Here is a 15171-nt window from a genome sequence, read left to right on the forward strand (position 1 = left end):
TGAGGTTCCAGTGACGATTCTTGGCTGGAAAGACAAAGTTCTTAGGAACAAGACCGATCGTATGCTGAAAGTCTTATGGAGGAACCACTATGTTGAGGAAGCTACTTGGGAGACAGAGGAGCGTATGCAAGATCTCTATCCACGTCTGTTCTTTGACTATGATCTTTAGTAGTGTTGAAATTTTGGGACGAAATTTTCTTAAGGGGGTAGATTGTGACCACCAGTCCCTAATTTTCTATGTAATTTTTCCCCAAACATGTAAATTGACATTTATGTCCTTGTTGGCAAAGTGACGTGGACATGGTTATTTAGTTTTAAATTATCTTCCTGGTTATCATAATTAATTAGTACATGTTGTTATGAATGTGTGAGCGCGAGTTAGACCCGAATAAGAGTCGTAACGAAAAAGTTACATTAAATTAAAGTGTGTTAAAAACAGGTAGATTTATTCACGTGCGTGTTAATTATTCAGTGTTTGAAAACCACTGTTTTTTATAAGGCATGTTAGATTTCGCTGGATTTCCGCTGTACAAAACCTTATCAATTTTCTTCTTTAAAAAGAACCCCTGCTCTTTTTCCCTCACCCACCAATCAGTCACCTTCCCACATTTTCTTAGCCAATCTGACAACAATCTCTCTCTTCTTTTCAGTCAATCAGAAAACATATATATCTCTCTCTCCTCACCTGTCACTTTCTCTTTTCTAAAACTATAAGGACCACTTTAAAACCTCACAGATCTAACTTAAAAACCCCACCATCGTGTTTTTCTCGAACCCACGAACCCAACCGTACAAACCGATTCTCAAATGGACGAGTTTTGACTCATCAACTCGGAAGCTCCAACTCGGACAAGTTTGCTCCAACGTGATCCCGGTCGAGTTACAAGTTTTTGAAGGTTGTGGAAACACCTAGTCAACTCCCTGGAGTCCCTAGACTAAGTTTGGAATGGAGTTGACGCGAGAACACACGTTTTCGAGAAGTCGAAAAATAAGCCGAACCTTTCGAGGCTTTTTCAGTCCATTCTCGTCCACTTTTTGGACTTTTGAAAGGCACAATCTTGTTTTACTCCTCATGAGCTTCATTTCCATATAAAGATCATTGAAAATGGTTAAGAAATGAGCAAGTTATGAGGTTTTGAAAATTTTCCCAGAAACTAGCAAAAATTTCTAGAAACCGGTGAACCAAACGACGACGGACGGCAATACTCACCGAAGAAGACGAAGAATGTTCTGTCAAAGTTGATGGAATATTCTAACGGCATCAGGTAACGCCGTTCAGTTAGTCTCTGACTTGCGCGTGGGGGCACATGTGGTCGTGGGCTAGGCGGCTCGTGAGGGCGCGCCCAGTCTCCAACTAGTGATTGCTTGACACGTATGGGTCTGTGACGTCATGTAGAGTGTTTTTGTATATTTAAATCTTCCGTTTGAGCAAACTATGAGGAGTTTTCCTAGCTTTTAGTATATGTGAATTAATTAATTAGTTTTAGTTATTTCACATATAGGTGAAAATTATCCCAAGGATGTACGAGGACAAGCGAGGCTAGGGGGCTACGATTCATCGACATATCAGTGAGTGGGCATTTGTTTTCATGTATATATATATATATATATATATAAACTTTATAGTTTGCACAAATGCTTTTGAATTGATTTATGCATATCATGCCATGATTAAATAACGTTATAAGAAATGTTGTACAGTTGTGAAATGTTAAAATAATCATACGAAATGCACATGTAAGTTTATTATGTTGATTAGAATTATTGAATCGTTATGGCATGCTTATATTTATGTAGCATACTCATCATTGCTGTACCTCAGTGTTAGTGCTCGCCCAGGGCTAGTCTTTCATGTGTATGTTCACCTTTGCACCGCACGGTCGCCTTGGATCCAAGTAGGTGCCAGTCCTGTCGTACATGTTGCATTAGGTAACTCCGACTCGTAGGTGACCGCGATTAGTGCCAGTCTTCACATGATTGTAGCATTAGCGCGTATATTATGATTACGCAAAGTCTTGTCGTACAGGTCGCATTAGACAACTTTGACTTGTGTGCTAGCATAGATTGATGAGCATCAGTTTAATCGTACAGGTCGCATTAGGTGACTCCAACTTGTGTGTTAGTATAGATTGTTTAAACACTAGATTTTACTTATATTACTGTTGAGATATTGTGATGTGACATACTTCTGGATTTACTGTTGATTTGCATTTGTTTTCATATGGTCCTCCCTGGTGATATGGATTGTGTGGGTACTGAAACAGTTCTCTAAAATATGAAGCTATATCTCCCTGATAATGATATGCACCACCATAACTCGTTGAGGTATAACCACTAGGCCTTGAGACTTGCTAAATAGGAACTGGTGGCGGCAAGGCAGATGGCTGGGGCTTCTGTTGGCTCTGTGGGCATTGATTAGCCTAGTGTCCCGTCTAACCACAAACAAAACATCCTTTGTTGCCTTGTCTATAATCCCCAAAATGTCGACTATTACATCTATGGTAGAATGGACCACCAGAACCACTAAAATCTCTCTGTCTTTGGAAGCGAGAACCTCTTGAACGGCCACCCTTCCACGGTGCAATGGAACTCGAGCCCCCATTAAAAGAACCAGAACTAGTACCACTTCTTTTAAAACTCTGCGTCTTGCAAAGTCCATGTGATGAATGGCCTTTATCTTTATTATTATTTTTCTTCTAGTTATTATCTTTTTCTTCTTCCTCCTCACTATCATCTGGAGCATTCTCAGAGTCCTCAACCCGAAGTAGAACTTCATAAAACTCCTGATATGTGGAGCAGGGAGTCGTAATCACCATAGAATGCCACTTCTTTCAGGTACCCCACTTAAATCGTCGAAGCATTTCGACAGGATTTTCAGCAATCTCTAAACAATATTGGGACAAATCAGTAAACTTTCTATAGTACTTATTAGCTGACATTTTCCCCTGTTTCAAACATGAAAATTCTTCCTTCTTACGATCCAAATACTCTGGAGATACAAATCTCTTCTAGAATAAATGCTTAAAAACCTCCCAATTTGCAGCTTCTTCCGGTGACAAATGAAAAGATTCTTGCCTCCATACCCAAAAACCAAGTAGTCGTCTCGACCCATCTATCCTCAGGGAAATTCCCCTGTCGCTGCATCACCCGATAGGTTTTCTCGACATGATTGAGCCAACGCTCAGCTCCCTTGGGCCCCTTAATATCAACAAAATTATTCAACTTTAAGTTATATATAGTCTCCAAGGGAGTTCTCTAGGGAAGGCGAACTGTGGACTAAATGGCATTAGCTATGGCTTCACCATGTCGGGCAATTTCTGAAAAATTAGACTCGGAGGAAGTGCATGGCTCTCTACGAGCTGGCAGGGTTCTGACATAAGACATTCAAAATGATTAGAATACCCACAAAATATACAGGATTGCCAAACCTAGACTCTGATACCAAACTGACACACGTAGCCATGTGTGCAATGCTAAATGTGGGTAAACAAAAACCAAACTAGCTAACTTACACTAGACAAATACATAAGTGCGAGTGAAGGTATTTAAAGTGTAAATACACATATTCAGAGCATAGGTAACCTAAGTGCAGTCCAACAAGCTAAGTATTAATTATACAGGTTATGAAATAAAGTTCTTACATTAATTGAAGTCTGTTAGAATCGCCGTAGAGTCCTCGTAAGCCACTAACATGAACGAATGACTAGAACCTAGAGGGGCGCAAAACAGAAAACATGAGTGGGCAAAACAAAGCTTTTTAAAACCATTTCCCTTTCCAAAAATAATAACCCCTCACCGTAAAACCCGTATAATTTCCTAGAAAATAGGAATACATATGTATGTAGAAATCATGCTCAAGAGTAGTGAAAACCAAGTATATGCCATGTCAAGTATCTCAGCACTGAAATAAGTAAGCCAAGCGAAATAATTTAGTATAAACTGATATGTCAGCTAGAGTCACCTAATGTGACCTGTACGGTTGAGCCTATAGCTCCTCTACTGTAACATCCCACATCGCCCAGGGGAGTGGATCTTGTAAGCTTTATATGTATATTCCCATCTTTACCTAGCACGAGGCCTTTTGGGAGCTCACTGGCTCCAGGTTCCATCGGAACTCCGAAGTTAAGCGAGTTAAGGGCGAAAGCAATCTCAGGATGGGTGACCCACTGGGAAGTTCTTGTGTAAGCTCCCAAAAACAAAACCGTGAGGGCGTGGTCGGGGCCCAAAGCGGACAATAACGTGCTACAGTAGAGTCGAGTCGGGGATGTGGTGGAGGCCCAAGCCGGGATGTGACAATTTGGTATCAGAACTAATCCCTGGCCGGATGTGTGCCAACGAGGACGTCGGGCCCCTAAGAGGGGATGGATTGTAACATCCCACATCACCCAAGGGAGTGGATCATGTAAGCCTTATATGTATATTCCCATCTCTACCTAGCACGAGGTTTTTTGGGAGCTAATTGGCTTCGGGTTCCATCGGAATTCCGAAGTTAAGCGAGTTGGGGGCGAGAGGAATACCAAGATGGGTGACCCACTGGGAAGTTCTTGTGTGAGCTCCCAGAAACAAAACCATGAGGGCGTGGTTGGGGCCCAAAGCAGACAATATTTTGCTACGGCGGAGTCGAGCCCAGGATGTGGTGGGGGCCCTGGCCGGGATGTGATATCTACCAATTCCTACACACGAGTCCGATAGAGCAGGTGTAAATAGATACACTCAAGTGCTATGATCACGTGAAGGTTGTGCGAAGTATCTCAAGTCACCTACGAGTCGGAACCACCTAATGTGGTCTGTACGATAGGCTGGCACCTGCCTTAGATCCAAGGTGAACATGTGGTGCGGGAGGTGAACGATCACATGAAGGCTAGGCCCTGGCCTTTAGCGGTGCACTAACACCGAGGTGCAAGATAATGATCACTAAATGCATTTAAACATAACCACAGACATTGTAATTACTATCATCCATATGCACTCACCTGAAGCTTACCTGGGCGTCCGTAGTGTCATGCAATAATATGCATCTATCTATACTAATGCATATACTAAAATGTAATGCAATTGACATGGCATTTAAAAATGTAAATCCATTTAAAACCATTCTTGGGAGGAAAACATATACACGTATATATAGAAAACCAAAAGCCCACTCATTGGTATATAGCAGGGTCGTAACCTCCGAGTCTCGCCTGGCTACACTCGTCCTTCGAAAACATCTCACATATATGCGATACAACTAATTTAATGTTAATTTTAAGCACATAACCAAAATCGTGTAATAACTTCTCATACGTTGCTCAATTGGGGTGTTTGAATATATCATCGTGGCCAACTCAACACCATGAGCATCCCCATATTTTTAGAAAAATTTTCTGGTGTCTCACGCGCCGACCACGCGTAGGCACGTGCCTGGCACGCTAATGGAATCCCTAACGGCGTTAGGGAATATTCCATTTAATTTCTAGAATATTCCATTAAAATTACCTGATGCCGTCAGTATATTCCATCAAAGTTGACAGAATATTTCCTTTCCTTCTCCGGTGACTCGCCAGGAACCGTGCGCAAGCCACTGTCTGCAATGCCAGATTTTGGAAAAATTTAAAACTTCATTTTCTCATTCATTTTTCAACCAATTTCAACAAATCTTATATGAATTTGAAGCTTTCAACAAGAAGAACCTAACCTTACCTATTTGAAGTCCTAAAACCGATGAAAAGTAGTCGGAAAATCCTTCAAAATTCCGGCAAGGTTTGAAACTCTGCGAACTAGCCTATTCCGATGTCCAAGTCACTTCAAAACTAACCTAGGGTCCCAGTAGAGTTGGTTAGGACCCTTTTTTTGACCTTAAAACCTTGAAAAATCTCGACAACTTCCACCCCACCGGAGCTCACGAGTTCTTGGGTTCTCGATGTCCTTTCTTCAAACCAATGGTACCACTAGTCTTGTGGAGTCAAGAGAACAGTGATGATGGTCTTAGAAAGGTCGATCTGTGAGGTTTGGAGGGTTTTCTGCACAATTGGTCTACGGTTGTACGGACGAGAGAGAGGGTTCAAGAAAGAAGGAGAGGGGGAAGGGTTTGGCACGTGTGTATGTGACGGGATAGGTTAGAAATAAAAGGGTCTCAAGCCCTATTTGGGCTACAATGTTTAGGGCTCAAACAATTGAGTCCAACTAAAAAGAAACCAACCCAAATTTCACTTATTCCTTAGTAACATTTTCGCTATGAACCCAATTCAGCCCTAACTCGCGTCAACGCTCTCGTGGCGTTGAATACAATTTGATCACATTAGTGGGAAAAATAATTTAAAACTATATATGTATTTCCACGTCACTAAGCCAATGAGGGCATAATCGTCATTTTCACACATTCGAGGAGAAAATATATATTTATTTGGGACGGGTTGTCACATGTCACCCACCTCCTAGCCAAGTGGATAAAAATATTAATTAAATTTTAATAAATTAAATATAAAATTATTTAAATATTTTTGTAAAAACATGTGGGACCCACCCTTTCTCTCTCTTCCCTTTCTCACATCTAATCTCTTTCTCCTTTCTCTCACATCTCTTCTCTCTCCTTTCTCTCTCACATCCAATTTCCTGAGATTCTTTCTTCCTCCATTCTTCATCTTCATCCTCCAAATTGCACTAACTCATTTCATCTTTCCCAGAAATTTAAATCAGCTGAGAGAAAAAAAAAATCACCACTCTTTTCCTCTTTCCCTAGAAAAATTTCACCTTCATCCTCCAAATTTCACCATTCTCTTTCTCTCTCCCCATAAAAAGGAATAAATTTTGGACCAAAAAAAACCCATATTTTTTTTGTAGGCAAGTTTGTTGGGCCTGGGACGGGGTCGAATTTGCGAATCTAGAAGAAAGAAGGTAGAAGGTTGGGATAGGGGGTCAAAGTAGAGGTAGAAGATGCCACCGGCAAGGGCTACAAGGATGATGATGATGAGGGGATAAAAATTGGGGTTGTTCCCGATTCTGAAAATGATGAGGAACTTGTCATTAGAAGTTAGAAATGGGTGACCGGGAAGTTATCTTGACATTGTTGAGAGAGATTAGGACGTCGAAAGGTAGCGTGGTGACAGAGAGGGAGTGTCCAGAGTGTAAAGTCAAGATCTTGGTGCCAGTGGGCATGGATTTGAGGCTTGGGATTAGGGAAGATGGATGAGGGTGATGGGTTTATAGGGGGTGGATTTAGCGGCAGGGACTTGATGGAGGAGGAGGAGGGAGAGGAGCTCCATGGGAGGGAGGTGCAGATGGACGAGGACATTGGAACGGATCAGAAGAAAGGGGGAGAAAGAGAGAATTATAGGGTAGGTCCCAAATTTTTTAAATAAAAATATTTAAATAATTTATCTTTAATTAATTAATATTTTTATCCAGCTAGGTCAGGAAGTGGGTCCTGCTCCAAGCCACGTCAACATTTTACAAAAAAATTAGCAAACAAACTGACCGAGGTCTAACATTGCAACAAATTTGTAAGATGAGGTATGACATTGTAATTTTTAAAACATGAGGTATGAGATTGTGGTTTGACCCATAGTTGAGGTAATTTTGTGTAATTTACCCAAAAAAAAAAATTTGTACATCTTTGGTTGGGCGAAAAATTCTTTGATAAATAATTTTAAAGAGAATATAAATAGCCATCTTGACCGCATACATCGTTTTTGCATTTTTTTTTATACAAATCTAAACTTTCATGTCAAATTCGTATTTTTTTTTTCATTAGAGATGCTCTAATTTTCTATTAAAATAGAACCTAGAAAGAAGATTGTATGAGTTTTAATTTAATATATCATATTCTTCTGTTAAGAGCTGATTCAAATAAGTTAAACGGATTAAATAAATCAAATTAAAATAATGAATAAGATTAAATAGGAGTATGTGGTGAAAAAATAGATGTGTTTATCATTTACCTTTTCTTTATAAAACACTTACAACAATACATTAGGTTTACATGTTGTACATTAGGAAAGCTAATAATTATGAATAGTCAACTACATTAGGAAAGCTAATACATTAGGTCTTAGGTTTGATTCTCACCAAATGCGAATTCGAACCATGTTATTGCTAGCCTATTGTGAGCCTTAGCCCACCCATATCTCTTAGTGTGGATAATATTGTTTGTTAAAAAAAAAAAAAAAAAACTACAGAAAACAAGTTACTAGCCCTCAATTAGCCCTAAAGGACTAACCCAAGATGGGCTCATATGCCAACACTACCTGCATTATGCCAATTCTAGTGTGCATACCGGTCTTTGCAAACCATTTGCGTAGATTGACATACACTGTTGGATTCAATCTCAATCACTAACAACAAATCAGCCAAAACAAGCTTACTTTAAAGGGAATTTTAATAAAAAGGTCATATCGCTATTCACTTTTAATCATAAGAACATTTTTGGTGTGAAAAGTCTATAATGGGTCAAACTTTCTTCTTTGTTTACCCTCATGCCATTATTTCTTTATCATAGTGGATCCCACAATGATGTTTACACTTTTGTCTGATACTTAAATTAGTATCGAACAAAAATAGAACAGAAACAGATTTTAAGTAGCTCACAAATTAAGAAAAACGAGTTTGGGGAATTGCTATCCACCACCAAATAATCATACAAACATGTTATGTTTCATTCAAATTCCTTTTATTTCCGGATGAAGATGCTCAAGTTGGCTCAATGTTAGAACTCAACCTATTACTCTTTCTTATGTAGTATGTTAAGAGAACGACGTTTTCAACTCAACTTAGTCCTTAACATACAATCTAGAATGAAGTGTTCATAGATTTAACAAGTAGAAATCATTAAGAACAAAAAGAGTTTGAGTCATCACAAGGCATCGTAAGTACTGACGTTGTCTTACTTATCCTAGAAATTGATTCACATGCTAATCGCAATTAACAAGTACTACTCTAGAACATATGTAGGTCCTCATTCGACAAGGGTAGGCACACACATATTCATAGCATTAGAATCCTAGATATGCTTACTAAGTATGCATCCATAGAAAACACATAAAGAATTCATCAATGAGACAAGTAGTGAACCAATTTTCATCCATTCATAAAAGTAATTCAAACGAAATGTCATAACAAACTTGCAATCATATTCGGGGCTTCAAAACAGCCCCTAACTACTAAAAATTAGTTACACATAATTCTCAAATCAAACCAAAAGAAAGACATGAGTTTGAGAAGATAAAATCGAAAGAAGAGAATGCCAAGATTTCCTTCTTCCTTTCCTTCCTTCTCCAACGCAGCAGCCTTACCTTTTTTCCTTGCTTTCCTTCCTTTTTTTTCTATCTTTTTTTTCACTTTTTTTTTCCACTTTTTTTTCCACTCATTGCCGCTGCAACCTGCAGCCCTTTTCTTCTTTTCTGCTGCCACAGTTTTTTCTCCATAACTCACCCCACTAACAGCCATTTAGTGATGACAATAAGTGAAAGGAAATGCTAAAACAATTGTAACTCTTTGGGCAGCACTTATGCCCATTATTCCCACTTAATTTTCCATTTCCTCTGATATTTGAATAGGTGTCAGCTAGCTTGGTCTTGGCTGCATCAGTTTTGGCTGCTAGTTTTATTGGATTTATTGCTTTCAATGCTTTTTTGTCAGTTACAAACTGCTCAGCCTCTTGGGAACCTTTTAGTGTTAAAATGACCATAACTTCTTCTAGAAAAATGATATTAGTAATCCGTGAAATGCTTTAGAAAATAGACATCTGTAGCTTTCTAAGCATATAAGATTCATTCTCTAATTCATTCTGAGCTATCTGAAACTTGCTTCCAAAGTCAGCTGACCTGCACAGGCAGTTTTGACGAATTTGTTACTTAAAATCCCACTTGTGCTATTTTTCTTTTCTTTGCTTGACAAATCCTACAAAACACAAAAACAAAGTAAATAACTCAAAAATATAAGGAACTAACTAAGAAAAGACAAGTGAATTTGATATAAAATATATATAAATATAAGTTTATCAGTGGGCCCTATGCAGAATGATTGTTTGGATAGTGTGGGACCATGATTTTTCAGGACCGGAGTACAGTTGATCTGAATACTACTACCTTAAAAGTCTGGTCATGAACTACCAGCTCTGGGTAGAGTTGTATCAAATGATTCTAATATGGACTCAATCACATCCTATAAATCTTGGAGTCCCTATAATCTAGGGAAACGCATGCACCGCAAGTAATCACACTCTTAAGGGAATGCAATATCTATTTACTAGATATCCTCTTGGATTCTCCCAGCTTAGAACAAGGATTCTATCCTAAAAAGGCCACTCTCCCATTGTATAAATACATCCATTTAAGGTTCAACTATGGTAATGAAATCTATACACTTGAATTATCTTGCCCACTGCTTGAATCTTAAATCATTCACTAACTTGACCGTCGGAGAATCTCAAATCATTCTCTTTGGTCTTTCTTACGGTTGTTTATTGTTTTGCAGGTTGTTCCAAACCACACCAATTTATGCTCAACCATTGCTTATGGAGGTGCGCAAATTTGGTTCCAATAGGTAGACAAATTATCGACGAGCAAGTGCACCAGCAACAACCTTTCCACGGTTGAGATTGTCGTGCCATCACCATCCATTGGCTATTGTGCCTCTTGGGTTTTTATCCAATATGGCGCTTCCAACTGCATCTCTTTTTTAATTCAAAGACTCAAATTCAATTTAATCAATTTCAACGGTAATAAAAATATACAGCATCTTAAATTTAAATTTAAGGATTGTAATAATATTATTAATTAATTCAAATAAGATCCAACACCAAAACTCTATACCCATCCATTTGTTCACTAATCCATAAAAAAATTAAAAAATATAAAAAAAAAATCAATTTTCTCATATTTTACCACCAAATTCTTGTTTCGGAATTTGAAATTTTTTACATCAAAATGTTCATAAAAATTAAACAAGATATATATAAACTAATTCCAAAATTAGTAGCAAAAAAAAAAATGACGAAATATAAAAGTTAACAAATTATAAAGTTGTGGTGGGAATTATAAGTTCTTTACCGTCGGAAAAAAAACTGTTTAATCTCATTCTATAGATTCTTTTTACGAACTTCACTCTATAGATGAATAATTAAAATGGTTAAGCGGCACAAAATGCCATTACCAAAATCCACAAAGAAAAGTTAAACAAAATGTCACTTTCCTTTTGTTTTGTTTTTTTTTTTGGCCTTTGGGGGTCTATCGTACAACTCTCCACTCACTCTACATCACCAAAATACACGCAATCCTAAGCTCCCACTTCTAATATTTCCAAAACGTACTATTGTTTGTACCTATCTTTCTTCTGACTTTTTAACTTTTTATCACATTTATCATTATGAATAATACTAGAGAGGTTATTGTACAGTAAACCAAATGAAATGAAAGTTTAAGATTTGATTATTACTTAAATGTTGAACGTTCTTATTTTTTATTAATGACACATAATTTAGTTTGCAGGTTTAATCTACTGAGCAAATACCTAGAAAGAAAAAAAAAAGGTTATCCATTATTAATGTATTTATTGACTTGGGTTATCTCCAGTTAAAAATTATAGACCACATTTAATTTTAAGATTGGCACAATAAATCTTCAACCAAAGAGCTAAAAGACATCGGCCTAAAAAAGTCAGGCTAACTGATTCCAGGACATGCAATATGTAGGCCAAGAGCAAACTAACTTTGCAAAAAAAAAAAAAAAAAAAAAAAAAAAAAGCTATAGCCTTGCATTGTTCAATATAGAAAGAAGTTCAATCATAAATGAACAAATAATATTATCTTCACAATAAAATATCAATTTTAGAAAACTAAAACATAACCAAGCACTATATTTAGTCCTCCATTATTGAAGAGGGACTTACAGTTTTCAAATAGGAGAGATGATTGAATAGAATGGAAAGAATTAGATCAGAAATAACAAAATGGGTAATGTTAGGAAAACTATATTTATAAAATTTGCTAACTAAATTATGTGTTACCAATAGGAATGGGCATGCTTATCAACGCTTAAGTCATAATCCAATCATTAACTTCCATGTCATTTAGTTTAGGAAATTTGTCTAAATATTTTGTCTATCTAAGTATTACCCATAACAAAGGTTATTAAAATATGTTAACCAAATAAAGAAAATCCATTTCATAATTATAGTTTCACATAACTTTCTGAAGACTTCTAGCATTATTTCCAGGTAAGTTGCATTGGGGTTGATGCAGGTTTGGTTTGTAGTCAACCAGAACAAGTTAAAGAAGAAGAGCCTTGCATTTGATGAAGAGCATGATTTCATGTTCTAAAAATTTTAAATTAAATAATGTGAGTGACTACCTAATGTGCCATTTATAATTTTGCAGGTTGGTGGATTTATTGGCTTTTCAAATCTCACCTGTGTCACCATTTATTTCCGGCTTTCACATTCAATATTTCCTCTCTCCTCTCTCTCTCTCTCCCTCTCTCTCTCTCTCTCTCAATATTTCAATTTGTAACACATGACACCAAGCCTATACAACTTTCTGGGGTTTGGATGTTTTGGACTCGGACTTGTTTCCAGCTTTGCATACCAGATGGGCTTCTTCAGTTAGCTGCCGAAGCTCAAAGCTGGAATCTTGGGGAGCTCATTGTTCCAAACCCAACCTTTTGTCCTTGGAAAAAACAAAAACAAAAAATGGTGTGGATGTGGAAGCTCCTTAATATCAAAGAAAATGGGGTTTCTTCAATTCCCACATTCCCACCATACTTTGTTCCTCAGCCTTCTCCCCCACCCCCAAATCTCCAATCAAATAGTTTGAGTTTTGGGAACAAAGTCAGTCCACGCATACTGCTAATAATCATAATAGTAGCCACTGTTTTCTTTGTTTCTGTGCTGCTCCACCTCCTTGTTAGATTCCTCCTGAGGCCTCCAGCCAGAGATTCAGAGGACTTGGAGAGTGTGACAGTTCTCCAAGGGCAACTGCAGCAACTGTTCCGCCTCCATGATGCAGGCGTCGACCAGTCCTTCATAGACGGCCTCCCTGTCTTCCACTACAAAGCCATCATTGGATTGAAAAACCCTTTTGATTGTGCTGTCTGTTTGTGTGAGTTTGAGGCTGAGGATAACCTTAGATTGCTCCCCAAATGCAGCCATGCCTTCCACATGAAGTGCATTGACGCTTGGCTCTTGTCTCACTCCACTTGCCCTCTCTGTAGAGCTACTTTGCTCCCTGATTTCTCGCGCACCAATGGCTGCTCACCCATTGTTCGTGTTCTTGAATCTGGGAGTGACAGCTCCAGAGAGATGGTCTCTGATAGAGATGGACTCACTTCCAATCTGGGTTTTCATGGAGACATGGAATTGGGGTTGTCATACAAATCTTGCGAAACTGTGGCGAAAAATGAGGCTAACACGGCGGTGATGGTGGATTCCGGGAAAAAGGTAGTGCCTGTGAAGCTTGGGAAGTTCAGAAATGTGGATAGTGGGGGTGAGGGGAGTAGTGACAGCAACGTGGATTCAAGGAGGTGCTTTTCTATGGGCTCATTTGCGTATGTGATGGATGACAAATCTGAATTGCGAGTACCGTTTAGAGCCTCGATGAAAAGGCAAGCAATGTCGGAATGCGATTGTGAGTCGAGGAGAGAATTCAAGTTTAGTGGGGTTGAAGCAATTGGAAGCCTTGAAACTCAAGGAACTAGTACTGGTGCTAGTAGTACTAATGGCAGTGGCAGTAATGGCATTGGGAGGAGCATGCGGGAGAGCTTCTCGATATCGAATATTTGGCTTATGGGGAAGAAGGAGAAGCCAAATGGGGCGGCAGATTCGTCGCGAAGGGCCTTTTCGTTTCGGTTTCCAGTGCACCAGAGTGCGGTGGCGGCAGGGGAGGGAGCGAAGGCCAAGAATGTTGGGAGTGAGAGTAGGAGGACAATTTCATAGGCTGACATTGGGAGGTACGAAAATGGAGGGAGTGAAATGGGTTGTGATGAGGAGAATGTTAGCTGTAACAGTTTGGATTCACAAGCAAATCCACCATCTTTTGCAAGGAGGACGCTGGTGTGGCTTACGGGAAGACATTTGATTTGAACAAAGTTGTTCATTCATCACTTGATCCTAGTGTTTATTACTATTTATTTATTTTTAATTTATTTGATTTTAATTTTTTAGATGGATAAATTATTATCTTTGATTACTGCTTTCTGGAAGGTATGTTTTGGTCTTGTGTAATTGGGAAATGAAGCAGACTTTGAGTAGAGATATTAACACAAAAATTTTGGCATTTATCTTTTTGAAAGATGTAAAATGTTTTCTCTCATAGACTCGTCGTAATTGGGATTGAGAGTCGGATTTTGTTGCTTGATTTGTTTGTTGCGTGTCTACTTCAAACGTTGGTGTGCTCGAGATTTATATAATTTTATTTGACAACCGTTAGTTTCCCGAGTTGTTTTGGGAGCCGGAATCTGCGTTTTGCAGTGTGGTTTTAGAGGAAAACGCATCATTAGGGCTACAAAACCACGATTAAGCACCGCCATTAACTTTGGTGGATGCTCACCGCCCTCCTACTAGCCTGCAACGTCTCATTTTATTTAACCATAGTCAAAATTAATGCTAATTGTGTGTTCACTGTTATTTTTTAATTGAAAACAATAACATATTACATAAGTGATAGAGCCACATGAAGGTCAGTAATGGCCTAGGCCCATCCTGAAATTTGATAATATATATGTATTGTTAATGTTTCCAATAAATAGCTTGTAGTACACTGGTAAGTGGAGTTTGAGAGTTCCACGGGCCCCTGGGTTTGAAAATCATTGATGTTAAAAGCCTTCTAGTTAGGGGTGGGCACGGTGCGGTTTGATGCAGTTCCACCCCTAAACCAAAACCGAAACTGAAAAATATCAACGGTTTAGTTCGGTGCGGTTCCGCTTAAATTTATTACTAGAACTGTACGGTTTGGTCTACCCTAGTTTCGGTTTGGTTCGGTTCTTGCCGGTTTACAGTTCTGAATACTAAGCGTAAATGGAGACAATATAGCATTTGATAGTAGCCTTACTCAATTATTGAAATTGAGTTGAAAAACAGATACCAAAGAACAAATATAACAGTAAAACTGATTAAGTAGGAATTGAAGTAGCAAAACCAAAATATGTAAAAAAATCTCAAGTATAAAAGTAAGGAGCATGCCAATAAAATATAAAAACTCAG

At 38.4% G+C, this 15171-nt stretch overlaps 1 pseudogene; it reads left to right on the forward strand.

Annotated features, from left to right (window-relative positions):
- Positions 1–12247: 12247 nt before the first annotated feature.
- Positions 12248–14380, forward strand: LOC125470906 (annotated as a pseudogene).
- Positions 14381–15171: the final 791 nt, after the last annotated feature.

Source organism: the organism of the source record quoted next, unplaced genomic scaffold, assembly GCF_019419815.1.
Source record: "Pyrus x bretschneideri cultivar Hongxiangsu unplaced genomic scaffold, Pyrus_bretschneideri_v1 Contig54, whole genome shotgun sequence".
Classification (NCBI taxonomy): Eukaryota; Viridiplantae; Streptophyta; class Magnoliopsida; order Rosales; family Rosaceae; genus Pyrus; species Pyrus x bretschneideri.